Source organism: Capra hircus, chromosome 8, assembly GCF_001704415.2.
Source record: "Capra hircus breed San Clemente chromosome 8, ASM170441v1, whole genome shotgun sequence".
Taxonomy (NCBI): domain Eukaryota; kingdom Metazoa; phylum Chordata; class Mammalia; order Artiodactyla; family Bovidae; genus Capra; species Capra hircus.
Genome location: NC_030815.1, coordinates 69,696,532 through 69,712,146, shown reverse-complemented (window position 1 = coordinate 69,712,146; position 15,615 = coordinate 69,696,532). Strand labels below are relative to the sequence as shown.

At 52.7% G+C, this 15,615-nt stretch overlaps 1 protein-coding gene across 1 annotated transcript in view; it reads left to right on the top strand.

Annotated features, from left to right (window-relative positions):
* PEBP4 (phosphatidylethanolamine binding protein 4) overlaps nucleotides 1-15,615 on the top strand; it is a 221,335-nt gene that overhangs the window by 174,711 nt on the left and 31,009 nt on the right. The window lies entirely within an intron of this gene.

Sequence of the window (15,615 nt, the reverse complement as noted above, 5' to 3'; positions counted from 1 at the left end):
GAGTGAAAAAAATGGAAAAACGGGGAGGGGGAAAAGGCTGATTTAGGGGTACCTAGGAGAAGGCAATGGCAACCCACTCCAGTACTCTTGCCTGGAAAATCCCATGGACGGAGGAGCCTGGTGGGCTGCAGCCCATGGGGTCGCTAAGAGTCGGACACGACTGAGCAACTTCACTTTCACTTTTCGCTTCCATGCATTGGAAAAGGAAATGGCAACCCACTCCAGTGTTCTTGCCTGGAGAATCCCAGGGACGGCGGAGGCTGGTGGGCTGCCGTCTATGGGGTCGCACAGAGTTGGACACAACTGAAGCGACTTAGCAGCAGCAGTGAATATCCTCCCCAGGCCCCATGACCTCAGGGTCAGTGTTCTTTCTGTCACACCAGGGCTGCTTCTGAGCCCTGGGGATCTGGAAGAGGAGGCAGAGACAGTGACAAGGCTGACCAGAAGGGAAGCAAGAGTGATGACCATTGGTCCCAGCGTCTCTCACTTGGTGTACAGAGTGCCTTTATATGCATCTCAGTTCCCTTTGTAACACAAGCCCAACTATTCTGGAGCTGTTTCAACCACTGAGTCAGCCCTCAAGAAGAGTACCCCAAGTTGCTGAGCCTTGGGGGTGATCCTAGCCCGCCACTCATCAAGCTCAATAAACTGCCCTCGAGGGTGGAGATGATTTCCTGTCCCACCTCTCTCACCAGCCAGCTGTGTGACCTAGGACCAGCCACCATCCCTCTCTGTGCCTCCCTTTCCTTCCTGGGAAATGGAGTCAGTGATCCCCACTCCCTACTCAGCCCACATGGACTCTAGGAGAGCACGTGAGATCACGTCTGTGTGGGGCTTGGTGGAAGGAAGCAGCAGGAGCACAGCAGTATTATTTTCTGGCTCTCACTGGGCAGCTGCGATGAAGCTGCAGGGACGCACAAACCTTTCAAAGGCCTTGGAAACCCGTCCCAGGAATGCCGTAGGAAAGCTGTGTTTCAGCACCAGCATAGGCTTCCAAGTCACTGGGTAGTGATTTCAGAGCCCAGCTCAAACACTCACCAGCTTTGGTAAACCACCCAATTGCTTTTGGCCTCAGTTTCCCCACCTGTAAAATGGGAATAATCCCAACCACAGAGGACTGTGTGGTTAAGGATTAAATCAACTAATCCCCGGCACCCATGACCATGATTGCTGTGGACCCTGTCAGGACACCTCTTTGTGTTTCTCCTGAACTATCTCTAAATAAGCATACATACCCTACCCCTGTGATGCCCCTCAGGACAGCCTTCTGCAGCAGGTATAGGCTGGACTTACCAAGAGCCTCCTTTTTAAAAAAGAAAAGTGAGAACTGAGGCAGCGAGCACAGGCCTCTCCTAGCATCACCCAGGCAGCCTGTGAACCTCAGGGCCTGGGGTCCAAGGCCAGGGGACTGGAGGAGGCCAGATGTCCTCCAGGGCCTTTCCCCCTTGAGCAGTGGTAGAGAGGGGCCCCGAGTTCTAGACCCAGTAGTCCTGACCTTAGCAGCCAAAACTCTGGGCCTGGCCAGCCACCCTAGGAAAGCAGGCCACAGCGCCCTTCCCTCATCAGCCTCACCAGGTGCAAAATGAAGGGCCTCGCTGAGCCCTGGAATAAATGAGCTGGCTTGCGGCAGACGTGGGCTTCCCAGGTGATGCTCGTGGTAAAGAACCTGCCTGCCAGTGCAGGAGACATAAGAGACGTGAGTTCAATCTCTGGGTTGGGAAGATTCCCTGGTGGAGGGCATGGCAACCCACTCCAGTATTCTTGCCTGGAAAATTACATGGACAGAGAAGCCTGGCAGGCTGCAGTCCATAGAGTCTCAAAAGAGTCAGACAAGACCGAAGTGACTTAGCATGCATGCACCCACAGGGGCAGATGAAAATGAACTGTCTTCCTGGGCCTCTTTTTGTAGGGCAGGAAGGGACACAGAGGTGGGGGATTAGATGCCTACAGAAGAGGTCTCAGGTGGGCAGGAGCAATGATGAAGTCGTGGTTGAAGTTGGCCCTGTGAGGGAGCTAAGAGATCCTTCCAGCAGAGGGTGTGAGAACCAGCCCCAAACTGACTGAGGCCTCCTGCAGCTCACACCAAAGCTGTCGAGCCAATCGGCCGTCTGGATTAGTCACCAGTTTTGACAAGGAGTTAAATCGGTTACATAACAGCCTCCCTTGCTCTCCACTGGCTCTCCAGAGCTGGGCTCTCTCTCAGGGTGGAGGGGCTGGGGCAGGAAGGGGGTGACATTCGGGGAGCAGTGGAGCTGAGGTTCCTGCAGGGGCCCTCCCCCTGCCTGCTTCGGCCCTCCAGGGCCAGAAGGAGGCGCCAGCTGTTCACCGCCTGTCTGAATCTTGGCCACCCTGCCTCCCCCACAGCCCACGCTAGCCTTGCAACCTACTGCTCTCCGCACTGAGCTCCAGCAGGAAGGATGCCCCCGCTGAGGAGGTCAACTGTCTCTCAGCTCACGGCAGCTCAGAAGCACTTGGAGCGCCCCTGGGCCCACTTCCCTTGCTTAATTTGTTAGAAGATATCTTTATAGTAATTATTTCCATCAACATTTAGTAACACCTTTGGTCGTGCCCTGTTCAAGGCATTGTAGGAGCGACAAATGTGAATAAGACACAGACACGCGGTAGCAGAAGTAGCTTGGAATTATAGCACCTTTCCTCCAGAGAGAGAGCACTTTCAGGTAAAGGAACTCAAAGCTGTGGGCCCCATTTCCTGCTGAGGGTCAAATTAATTTTTTTAATTTATTTTTGATTGACTAATTTGGCTGCGCCGGGTCTTCCTTATGGCACTTGGGGCTTCTCTAGTCTCAGAGCACAGGCTCTAGAGCGCAAAGGGCTCAGTAGTTGTGGTGCATGAGAGCTTAGTGGCCCTGTGGCATGTGGGATCTTAGTTCCCTGACCAGGAATCGAGACCGCGTCCCGTGCGTTAGAAAGTGGATTCTTAACCACTGGAACGCCAGGGAAGTCCCTGAGGATCTGGTTTAATCCCTGCATACAGGCAGGAGAAACCAACCTTTCCTGAGAAATGCCTGGGACACTGCAGGCTTCTAGCGGCCGGAGTTTCTGGTTGATTAACTCACCCACTGCTTGCTCATGGCTGAATGAAGAATGTTCAACAGTATTAATAATGGACAATGAGGATGAGGACAATGATGACAAAAATAATGTTAGAGAAGAGTACATGTGTCCCATTTTGGCCCCAAGCCCGTGGGACTTTAATCCTTCCTTCTTCCCCATTGGCACGTCTCTTACACGCGCAGGATAATAGAAAACAGGAGCAGAAGTTTGGGAAACGTTTCAGAATCATTCACACAGGCCTCTGACTCCAAGCAGGACTTGACTAACTCATCCAGGAAGAGTCATCATTGCAGCTAGTGGGTGAATGCAGGAGTCTGTGAGTGGGGCAGGGCCTCTTGGACCCTTCTTCCCCTTCCCAAGTGTGAAAGTGAAAGTGTGAGTTGCTAGTGCTGTGCTGTGCTGTGCTTAGTCCCTCAGTTGTGTCCAACTCTTTGCGACCCCATGGACTGTAGTCCACCAGGCTCCTCTGTCCATGGGATTCTCCAGGCAAGAATACTGGAGTGGGTAACCATTCCCTTCTCCAGGGCATCTTTCTGACCCAGGAATCAAACCCAGATCTCCCACATTGCAGGCAAATTCTTTACTGTCTGAGCCACCAGAGACACATAAGTGAAGGGAAAGTCCCCAACTCAGACTCTACAGGACTGTGATAACACCAAGGACCACGTTCCCTGCTCATCGCCCTACCAGATTTGTGACAATTAAGAACTGGCAGAGATCTCAGAGATAGCCTAGTCTAGCCTTCTCATTGTACAGATGAGAACACAGAGGCCCAGAGAAGAGAGATGACTTACCTGGGGCCACACAGCAGAGCTGGGACTCAAACTCCTATCTCCTTTTTAAAAAATATTTAGTTTTGTTTATTTATTTTTTTGGCTTTGCCAGTCTTAGTTGCGGCCTGCAAGATCTCCAGTCTTCATTTCAGCATGCAAGATCTAGTTCCCTGAGCTGGGGTGGAACCCAGGGCCCTGCATTGAGAGCAAGGAGTCTTAGCCACTGGACCTCCAGGGGAGTCCCCCATCTCCTTTCACTATGCTGTGAAAACCAGACAGAGAAAGGCAATGGAGGAAGCTATTCAGGGAAGCTATTATATTAGGTGCCCCTTCTTGCAGAAATCCACATAATCCATAATTCCTGCCTCTCTGGCTCCATAGCAGGCAAGAAACAGCTTTGCACAGAGGAGCAGCTGTGCTCATGCAAGTGGCCATGATGCCACGTCAGTGTGTTTCCAGAACAACGAGCCTTTCCCCTGTGCTCAGCTACCTAGAAAAGAGTCTAAAGGGGTAAACGACCCTCCAGCCCCCAGGCAAATTCCTGATGAGAACCTGATCCAGCTTTTAGCTCCCAAAGATCTCTCTGAGTGTCTACTTGGAATAAGCTGTCCCAGCAATGTTTACAGACAATTAGAGACAATTAAAGGATTAAGTGGGAAACCTTGGGTTGATGTAGGCCACACATTCACGCACTCATTCAACAAGCTTCTAAGAGTGTCTACTCTGAGAGGATTCAGCAAGGAAGAAGAGTGGGTCTTTGAGCTTAGTATACCCTCAGTCTAGTAGATGAGACAGAAAAAAGGAGGGGCTTTAATCGCTACAATGCAAGACATTTAGGGGCTTCCTTGGTAGCTCAGTGGTGAAGAATCCACCTGCCAATGCAGGAGACTCGGGTTCGATCCCTGGGTGGGGAAGATACCCTGGAGAAATAAATGGCAACCCACTCCAGTATTCTTGCCTGGGAAATCCCATGGGCAAAGGAGCCTGGTGGGCTACAGTCCATGGGGTCACAAAGAGTCAGACATGGCTTAGCGACTAAACAACAACAAAGACATTTGGGAAGCACACAGAAGGTGAGGAGTCAGGCAGCTTTGCAGAGGAGCCGTCAGACCCTGGGAACTCAGGAGCCATCTCAAAGCCCATCCTGGCCAATGCGTCTGATCCATCTGCTGTCAGGTTTCTCTTTGCCCTTCGTCCCTCCCTGACCCCAGAGCTCAGACATTCTGTTTTTCATGAGAATGTAGACCCTCACTAACCCCTAGCTCCAGCCTCTGGCTTCAGATTTTCCTTTTCCATCATTTTCCCCATTTGGGACCCCAACCAAGCCCACACCCTACTGATGGACGGGTAGACTCGGTGTGGAGATTGCGGGGAGGGGCCCCACCAGACTTACCCCGACAGATGTGCTCTGTCCCCCGCACAGCTGTCCGGCCAGCCCATCTGCACTCACTTCCTGCCTCCCAGCTCCAGCCCCTCACACCTCCCACGCAGGGGTGGGGAAGTCTGGTCCAAACGCCAGTATCGAGCCCCACCACCCTCCCACCCACCAGCACACCAAAGCCAGTAGGCCAGGAGCCTGGCTCCCACCCTCTGCCCTCCTCCACAAGGAGTAGTGGCCTGGGAAGGACTTTGGCAAGGTGGCCTCTCTGAGGGGCTCTGCCTCAGGGTTCAACCTAAGGCACTAGGCAGCTGCGGGAGCCCCCCAGCTTCTCCAGTGCTCCCAAAACCGACTGTCCTCATGAAACTCACTACAGTGTCACTGATCTGATTTCATTATTTGGTCAAAACTAAGGAGTCTGCTTCTCTCTGGCTAGGTGTCTCCAAGAGAAGGAGAAACTATTTTCAAAACAAGTTTGATGTGAAAAGATGTCCCAGCTAAAAGTCTGCCCTGATGCCCTTTACAGTGCTGATTCATTGTTGAAGTCCATGCAGTGACCCTAGTTTTGATGCTGGGAGGTGGGAGGAAATGGGAAATCTCTCGAGGAAGTGACTTCTCTGGAAATCTGTGTGTTCCTGGGATGCTATCAGTTGCCTCCTGATCGCTGAACAGGGCACATACGTTCTCTGGGATGACAGGGATGGTTCAGGCAGCTCTGCAGCTCCCATGAGCTGAAAATTATTTAAGGACAGGAACTGCAGCCCTGTAGCCCCAGCCCTAACTCCATCCATGGTAGGCACTCACTAACAGTGTGCTGAACCAGGCTACCAGGCTATTCTCTGGCCACCTGCCTCTTGCATCACACAGGCAAGTGGGGAATCTGATTAACCCTCATGGTTTGCTCTTAGGAAACTCAAATTGGGCAATACCATATGTCTCCATGACAGAGAATGGGGACAGGAGAGTACTGGAGTAATGAGAAATTTGACTGTAAAATTAACAGATATCTTCTGCTCAACCCAGACTCTTTTCTTTAATACTATGTCCCAGTGCATTGGGAGTGAGGGAGAAAGATGATAAATTGTTCCCTTTTCCTAGAAACAAAAGATGTCTTACAAGTGTGTGCAAACCCCAGGATCCTGTATCTCTTGAATGGGATTACCTGGGTAGGAACGGGTTTCTCCAGGCAGAAATGAGCCCCTAGAACAAGGGCTGGTGCCAAGAACAAAAGCTAAGGGTTAACCCAACCTTTCTAGGTGCAAGAAGGGGTTTTCTTCTTGACCGCCATTTTTGAATGAGGGGAAATTCCAATTTTCTCCACTGTTCCCACCACAATCACAGACACACCCAGCCTTTGTATATGACTTTAAGTGAGGGGCATTGCTAGCCTTCCTGCCCAGCTGGAAACCCATTAATGTGGACATCCATTCAAGTTTTTCAAACTGCTCACTCTCACAGCCTCAGATGTGACCAGACAACTGTGGAGTTCTGTTATTTTATTTTCAAAGTGTTTTGCTAAGTATCTAAGAAAGAACCTCTCTTTCGCAAAGACATCCATGTCACCGTTTTTCCACTTTACAAATCTGGCCGCCGTAACCATGGCAGAGTCCCTGAAAATTCAGGTCCCAGCCTGAAAACTCGGATCATCTGATAAGTTTGAGCCTCTTGTAACAGAAAGAGAAGGTGGATGAGAGATGGCTGATGACAAGAGGGATGAATGACAGCTGGGCAGGAAGGCAGGCTGATAAGCCCACAGCAGGCAAGGAGCCCCGTCCCCACCCAGGGCCTTTGAGGCAGGCTGCTTGGCAAAAGGAGACACTCCTTTGTTTTAGGAATGGTTAATTTATGCCCCTGTGGTTTCAAACAAGAGCAACCCAAAGTTTTCTTTAAATACACACACACACATACACGCTCCCCTTCCCTCTCCTCCTACTCTCCTCCTCTTCCAAGGCGAGGCTCCTCTCCCCTAGCCCAATGATATGGGGCCTCTTTCCTTAAGAGAAAGGGACAAACCATATTCACCAGTTCACCCAGATTATTCCACTAGTTCATGGCAGTAGAGAAGCCCTAAGACCACACAGAGGTTCCTGAGTATCAGACCCAAGTTCTCCAAGGCAACAGGATGAGGGAAGGAAGGGAAAGAGCTTCATTCTGACCACCTGCAAGGGTGGAAAACAGTCTTGCGGGCCCTCAGAGACCCCCAGATTTTACAACATAACAGCCTCTGTAGGCCTCTGAATCGAGGACCCTAACGTTTGCTCTCCTAATCTAGGGACCTCCGTTTAAGGTAGCCACCCTCACCCACCCTAACCCCATCTAGAAGCAGGAGGCTCAGCCTTGGAGCCCCTGCAGCATGGATTCCCTGGACCAGATTTCACAACCCAGCGCTGAATTTTACTACAAGTTTCAGACAAAGAAGGTGTGTCAGAGCCGAGAGCATGCTTCTGCCCGCTGCGTGGGCGTCAAGTTCAATACCTTCTTGTCAACACTTGAATGTGTTGAACATCACTCACAAGGGCATTCTTTAAGAAACCTATTAACTTAATTACCGAGGCGGGTTTTTTTTTTCCCCCTCTCTTCCCCTATCCATGCATCTCATATAAAACTTTGGCTTTCTTCCTCTCTGAGATACTTTTGATGTTACTCCTCTCCCCTTGGCACAATACCATCTTGTTTATTTCTCTAACAGTTAGTCAGGGTGGCTGCACTGGTTAGTCTGATTCCTTGGCTCAGGTCTTAGCGCTGTAGGGAGCTGCGAGAGAGCAAAGTGTGACTCCAGTGATGGAGGAGAAGGTTGTCTGGCATCGTCCTCTCACTGCCTGATTGCAGTGGGAATCCAGAGGAAGAGGGCAGTGAAGGTATAAACCAGTTTCTACAGCATGTGCCTGCAAATGCAGGAGATGCAGGTTTGATCCCTGAGTAGGGAAGACCCCTTGGAGGAGGAAATGGCAACCCACTCCAGTATTCTTACCTGGAAAATCACATGGACAGAGGAGCCTGGCAGGCTACAGTCCATGGGGTCTAAAGAGTCAGGCACAACTTAGCGATTAAACAACAACAAAGGGTGTGCCCCCTCCTTCTCCTAGAAGAGGAGAGAAAGGATGTACCCAGAGATGCAGATCAATCAACAGGCAATTAGTAAACACTAGACATGTGCCTGGAACCATCCACTTAGATCTTAAAAGAAGAGAAAACTCTGCCCAGATCAGTTTCTCCAAATCCCAACCCCATGCACATCTCAGTCCCTGGGAAATGAAAGAGTTAATTTGGTAAAAGTCATCTCACACTAGAAGTCAGGAAAACTAGGTTCCAGAGCCACGCTGCCTATAAGCGGTCCCCTTGATACCAGGACCCTGAACTGGTTCCTCTAGGAAAGGGAGAGAGTAGACCTCAATAAGGGGTCTCTGGACTCTCTTCAGATCTCATCAGCCATGGCTCATCTGAGCTCCCATAGGCTGTTGGCAGCTGCCCACCCACTCGGGGAATCCGCTCAAAGAGAAGGAGAGGTGATGTCCAGATAAGGAGGCAAATGGCAACCATCTCAGGGAGTTGATCCATGTGCTCTGTTTGGTGGCCAGGCCCTGGACAATGACTTGCCTCTCAGGGAGGGAGGAGATGAGGAGGGGCAGGGGCTGGAAAGGGAATAACTTTCCACTCTAGCAGGGTCGGTGGAGGTCATGAGCCCAGGAAGGCAACTGTGCTCCTAGGGCTGACATCACATAGAGGGGACCTCTTGCCCACCAATCTAAAGCCAGAAAACTACACAGAGGCCCAAGAGACATGCCTGGAAGGTGCCAGCCAGCCAGACCTCAGGCTCCCATTCATTGTATTGTGGGAAATCCGGGCTGCCAGCTATGATAAAGGCAGGACACACCCCGCAGCTTTCTTGCCAAACCCATGAAGAACCAAAAAGCAATTTTCAGACCTTTCCAACCATCCCCATTCTCTCTCCTCCTTCCAGGGAAGCAAGAGCACTGGAGCAAATTCAGAAACTCCAGCAGAGCTCTGTGGGATACCCGCTTCTGTACCCGCACCTCAGATTGTCCTTTCCCCAGCCCCAAGAGTGGGCCCCCTAGCCTCTCCGTGGACCAGTGTGGGTCTGCAGAGCCAAGAGGCATGGGTGTGGTGAGTCCTCTGTGTGGAATTATAGAGTTATAAGGGACCTAATGGGCCATCTGATCCAACCCCCAGCCTCTGGACAGATCTGCTGCCCAGTCACTCACTTGCTGTGAGTGGTCCTGAGTGCCCAGTGATGGCAAGTGGTCAGTGCCTCACGGCTTCCAAGCAGGGAGGGCTCATCTCCCGGGAAGCGCTTGCTTGTGGGGAAACCGGAGACTACCTGACGTTATTCCCACCCACCTCCCTGACTCAGGGATGATTAAAGCCTGGTGACCTCTGCTTCACACCCCCCCCTTCTTCACTCACCCCTAGCAACCCCTCCATGCATGTGCAGTAGTAGAGGGGGAGGGGTGCTGGTGGAGGCTGAGGTTTTGACCCTCAGCACCCTATCCTCCAAGGCTTTCCAGCCTGCAGTTTCGCTCTGATGCAACTCTCCGCCGGGCGGGTTCCGTGACCCAAGCACCCTGAGGCTCAGGTACCTTCCCGGGCAGAAAAGAAGGCACCTCCTTCTGTCCACATTCTGGCCTTGTCCTGTCACTCACTGGCTGGTGGGCTTCTCTTCCCACCCCCAGAGGGTTCCTCTCAGTGGTCCTTTCCACCTCAGCCATAGGTTTGGAGAATCCATCATACCCAAAGAGCCTAGGAACACCCTCTTTCGGGGATCCCCCCTTCTCTAAAGGTGTGGGGGGATCTGCTGTGGCTGAGGCTTGGCAGGAGGGCAAAGCAGCAAAGGCTAATTTATCTCCCTTCCATACCTCCCTATGTGGTGTATGCACACATGTGTGTGTGTGTCCAAGTTGCTGGAGTTGACTAAGAGTCTAAGCAATGCCTAAGCCAGGGCCCCAGTCCAGGTGAAGCCCCTCCCCCACCCCACCCCCAGGCTGGGACCGACATCCCCTCCAATGCCAGGGCCCCCAGCTCTGTGGGAGAGAGCACTTGCAGCCCAGGGCTCCTGCTCACACGCTCACACATTCCCTGAGAAAGCCCCCTGGGGCCTCCATGGGAAGGCTTTCCGGGAGACTTTTATGGCAAGAGAGGAAGTCTGGGGCATCATTGAAACACCTCAGGCCAAGGAGTGGGCAGAAGCCTAGCAGTAGAGTCAGGGCACAACCTTCCCCATCTAAGAAGACTTGAGCTCCTTTCCTAGTCTCAAGCTTTTCAGTTAGGCAGGATCCCCATGGTCTCACCGCTGCCCCTCAAACCACCCACCATGTGCACACATCTATGTGTATGCATGCACACACACACACATGCATAGGTGAATCACACACACACACACAGAAACACCTGACTTGCTGCTCATACTGACTCACCCAGATCTTACCATCGCAGGCTCCAGCCCAAAGAAGCACTGAACTTAGAGCTGCAAGTCTATAAGCAGGAAGCTCGACCTTGGAGCCCCTGCAGCACTTAGAGTTGGGAGGAAACCTTGAAGCTTGGGCAACTTCCTCAAGAAATTATCTTCATTATTTAACAGAAGAATGCACTGATTGGCTCCCAGATCCAAGGCCCAAGGTCACCCAGCTCCCAGTCCAGAACTCCATGGCCTCTCACAGGTAGCCTATCAGGAAGCTGAGCTCAGAAGAGAGGCTGGTTCCCCTCAAAGGCTTATGAAGGAGGCAGGGCATGGATGAGGCAGGGGACCTCCAGGGAGTTCAGTGCTAGGTATCATTTAGGGGTCTGATGTCCAGCTCAGTAGGTATTAGCCACATGTGCTGATTTTAATTAAAATTAATTAAAATTTAATAAAGCATTTAAAAATTCAGTTCCTCAGCAGCACTAGCCATATTTGAAGTGTTCAAGCCACGTGTGGCTACAAGTTACTGTATAAGACAGCATGGATCTGGAGCATTTTCATCATCACAAAACGTTGTATTGGATGAAGAGTGCCAATCAGGAGAAGGTGAACTAGGAAAGCTAAAATGAAGAAATCAGTTTCCTGATAGAAGGCTGAGGTTCATGTGGGAAGGAGAGGAGAAGAGAGCAGAAGAGAGGGGTGAAGAGGAAGAGACTGGAGAGAGAAGAGAGAACGGAAGAGGAAGAGGCTGAAATAAAAGAGAAGGGAAGGGAGGCCAGGGAAACCCTGCGGCCTAGAGCCGACCAGCTGCTCCTAGTCTGGGAGACTGACACTCTCCCGCATCCTCCTCCATAAAGGCCGGAGAACAGAACCACAGGCCCCGCAGCCAGGGGCCACAGATAGGCCATCTGGTGGTTCTCCGGACTGAAAGAGTTCAACCCGTCCCCAAATGGATCAGCCCTCAAGTCCAGGCCTCTCACCATCCCCCAGGGTGGCTTTCCCACCAGGACTGCTGGACTTGCAGAGATGGCCCCGCCCCTTTCCATTGTCAGGGGGTGGGGGCGGGGCGCATCTAACAGGGATGGCCCTGAGGCCCTTACACATATCACTGCAGCAAAAATGTTTCTTGGGAAAAAAGAAGGAAGCAAGCAAACTGAAATATTAATGCTTCTTCTACCATGAGTTGGGTGCACTGTTCAAGCCAAGGGACAACACCTTGACTCGATTCCATAGACAGATAAATCTATCATGTCATGTTCTTCCACACTCCTCTGATGTTTGAAAGACTGTATTGAGCTGGATAAAGAGCATCACGCCTGCGATCAGCATTATCTGGGTTTAATCCCACTTCTGCCACCTAATGACCTGGACAAATGGCTGCCCTCCCCCAGCCTCTTTTTCCTGCCTTGTGGAGTCATCAGAGTGATCAGGTGTACTGATGAATGTGGAATGCCTGGACCAGGCCTGCACTGAGTGTGTGCTAGTCCCTCTCCTTCAGCCCCAGCCTCTGCTGGAGGATCAGGAGAGAGAGCAGCGGGGGCACAAGGTGCTCTGGCAGAGCTCGGGGCCAGAGAGATGCAGAAGAGCAAACAGCTGTGGGTCTAGCCCAGGCTTGGAGTTGGGGGAGGGGGGTCCAAACCACAGAGGGGAAGCACTTGGGAGAGAGCACCTGAGGAAGGCTTTAGAGTGGAAAAGAAGTGGGAACCAGTCTAGAAAGATAAGGAGAATCAGAAGAGGACATCTGAGACAGAAAACACAGAGCCAAGCCCACAGAGAACCTCAACTCTTATTAGTCAAGCTGAGGGCCTGAGAAGAGCTCTCAGCCTCACATGGGTAAATCCTCCAGTCACAGGGTCCCAGGCCCTCCCTGAGTCACCTGCCTACACCAAGGCCCTCCAGGTCCCACCTCAAAATCAGGCTGCCAATGCCTCTGCAGAACCTAAGGCTAGTGAAGTGTTGACCCATCAGAACCCAAACCCCTCTCAGTGCTCCCACAGCGGCACTCAGTATCCCCTGACTCCGGAGGGCACTGGAGAAAGTGACCTGCCACTGCCAAAAAAGTTTCCTGCCCCCAGGCTGGAAGGGGTGACCCAGAGGAGATTTAGGAAGGTCTGGACTGGTCCTTCAGCCCAATTTGAGCTCATCCAGGGTGGCCCAAGAAATTCCAGCAAAGGGGAAAGGAATCATCTCTTCCCTTTCGCATTGATTTCCTGAACACAGGCCCCCTTTGTTACAAGGTGCAGGCAGAGTAACCTTGGACTCTGAGTCAGGAGGCTTAGATCATGGGCCAGGACACCTGGATTCCATTCTGTAACCTCGGGCAAGTCACTTCACCTGTTGGGAACTTGTGTTCCTCACCTGCAGATTGGGGTGATAAACCTTGTCCTTCTGTCTTCTTGGGAAGAAGAGTTAAATGACACTATGGCATCAAAGTGCCTGAGAGGCCTCTGGAAAGGAGAGTGGCCGCCAACACATGTATTGGATGGTGGTTGTTACTGCCTGCTAACCACGACAGCACTTCCAAGTGACTCACCTCACCTGTTGGCTCTCTGAGACTCTCTAAAGGTGTTTTTCCTACTGCGGTGCCCCCTGCTGAGAGGCCACTTGGGAAGTGAGGGCAGTGCTGTCCTGCAGTTGTCAGGGGGCGACTTCTCCAAGGCGAGGACACTGAAAATGGGAGGTCGGTGCGGGGCCCAGGAATCTGCCTTCTTGGTATCCTCTGCCCTCCTCTGACCCCAGTTATCTGCAGATGGCCTGGAGGCAGGGCTAGGCCAGTGACCAGATGGGAACACTGAGGCTTCGGGCTGACTCATTTGAGTTTCTTGCCACTGGCAGACCTTGTCATGATGGCCTGTGGCTCTCATCCAGACGCTGACCAAAAGACCACAGTTAGGCAGCTCCGGAACTCTGGGAAAAGCAAATTGGCCTGTCCCTCCATCCTCTGGGGCGTGCGTGGGGACTTCGATTCTGCTCATCCCACCTGCTTCAGATGTTACCAGCCACCACGGCCCCACGGCCACCCCCAGGGGCTTGCCCAGGGCTGGTGGGTTCGATTGTTGATTGTTAATTGTTTTGCCACTTTATCCCAAGTGACTTCATGTTCACCTGACCAATTCCTATAATCAACCTAGGTTGCGGGGCGGCGGTGGGGGGGACTCAAATAACAGCTAGAATCTCTCCAGGAGCTAATCCTGGGAACACAGGGGCAAGTGTCTCTTTAAAAATATTCCCTGCCTGGCAGGTCACACTGGCCTGCAGCCACAACACCCAGGGCTGTGATCTCACCAAGCTCCAGGAAGCCAAACAGGGTCAGGCCTCCCAAGCAAAACATAGGTGTTGCTGGTGATTCAGCAGGCAAGCCCCGCCCTCCCAAGTCTTGCTCTTTTCAGGTGAAGGAGTTGATGCTGGGATGATTCGGTGAGCTCCTATGGGCGGGGGGCAGGAGGGGCGCAGAGGAAGGGGCTGTGGTGCCACCAGCAGCTGGTTGTTCGGTGCTCCTTCTCTGCAGCCACATGTTACAAGAGTTGACGGGCCACCCTCCGCATCCCCTGCCCACTTCCTGAGGCTAGTCAATGGCAGGCATCTCCCCAGACTCCTTGGGCTGTTTCAACCAGATAAGGGATGGAGGAGGAAAACAGAGCCTCGGAGGCACAGGCGCAGGAACCCAGGGACCACCCCACCCACCGCAGCTGAGCCAAACAGCTGGGGTCTGTGGCAGCCACAGGGCTCCAGACCTCAGCCCCTGGGACAGTCCCTTCTGGTTTGGGAACAAGTGAGGATAAAAGGGGTCCATTAAATGAGGGCAGTCATTAGTCTGTTTTATGAGCACGCAGATATTCATTACACCCCAACCCCATCATTAAAGGCTGCAGCGAGAGTGAGCTTGGGGCCCCTTTTTTATTGCTATAGATACTGAGGGCGTTTCTCCCCCAAAGGGATCATTGCTTCTGCTTCCCAAGAGGGATTCCTGCCCAGGACAAGGCCAGTGGCCTCCACTCGTGGCCAGATACTCACTTCCTTTCCGGTTCCTTCATCCCTAGTCCTCAATCCCCCAGCCACCAGGCAGCCCAAGGGGAGGGTCAAGCAGTTTAAGGAGGAGGTGATAAGAGCCTGGGCTTCTGATAAGGAGGCTCTAGAAGAGCCCAGGCCTCACAGCTGGAGTCCAGAAGTCCCCTTCCCTGTCAAGCACCACCATCAGGTGGAGAGGAATTCGTACCTCCTCCAGGAAGCCCTCCATGCGCCACTCTAGGCCCTCTACAAATCCTCCTAGCACTCATGGCACCTGTCATTACCTCTTTTCTCTCGTGTCCCCGTCAGACTGTAAGCCACCTTCCCGTGGACAAGGTACTTGGCACCTAGCAGGGGTTTAGTCAGTGTGGGCTTCCCTGGCATTAGCCTGGATCCAGGGCAGGTGAACTGGGGTAGGAAGCGGGACTTTCCCCTAGCCCCAATTCTTCCCTCTGCCCTCTCCCCCAGTGCGAATGATCCAGTGGCCTGACTGCTTTCTCAAGGCCACAGTGAGCAACTGAAAAGCCAGCTACACGTCTAGCCGTGCCCCCACTTACCTTCTAAATGTAATCCCTTCACAGCAATCCCACTGGGCCACTCTCTGCCCCCTTCCCGAGGGGTCACCAGGGACAGCCTCCAGAGGGACCAAGCCCTCTCCTCCAGGGCCAGCCCCTCACACAGGACAGGACAGCTGGCTCAGGAGGGCAGAGGAGGCGCGGGAGCTCGCCCTCTCCCCCATGAGGGCTGGAAGCGCCAGTGGTAATAGACTGGAGCCCACCCTGCTGGTGCAGGCCATCGAGGCTATGGAGCGTGGCCAGACCCCACAGGGAGGAGCGGGGCTAGAGCTGGCAGATTAATCAGCTGTCATTTGCTTTCATTAAAGGCCCCTTGCTTGTGTACTGCAGTCTTGAATGCCAGGGCAATTAACTGCTCACAGCAAAAAGTTCCAGGGAGAAGTTTATCTC